We start from the raw sequence: 318 nt of genomic DNA on the forward strand, positions 1-318 counted from the left end.
GGGGAGGAGGCGGAAATCTTTTTTTTTCAATAAAAAAATATATTTAAAAAAAATAAAAAAAATCAAAACATAAAGACAAAAGGCTCCCACATGTGCATATGTAGTGATTTTAATGAAAATGACCTTCACTTGCCCATATACTTCATATGTCATCCCTAGTTGGTAGAACTGTTTCAGGAAGGACTGTGAGGTGTGCTCTTGTTGCAGTGGGCGTGGCATTATTGGAAGAAGTGTGACATCGCTGGCGGAGTTGGAGATTTCTAAAGCCAATATCAGGCCAAGTCTTGCCCCAATCCTTCTCCCTCCTAATGTTGCCCG

Source organism: Alexandromys fortis, unplaced genomic scaffold (assembly GCF_014885135.2).
Source record: "Alexandromys fortis isolate MF-2015 unplaced genomic scaffold, M_Fortis_MF-2015_v1.1 scaffold_0, whole genome shotgun sequence".
In the NCBI taxonomy this organism is placed as follows: domain Eukaryota; kingdom Metazoa; phylum Chordata; class Mammalia; order Rodentia; family Cricetidae; genus Alexandromys; species Alexandromys fortis.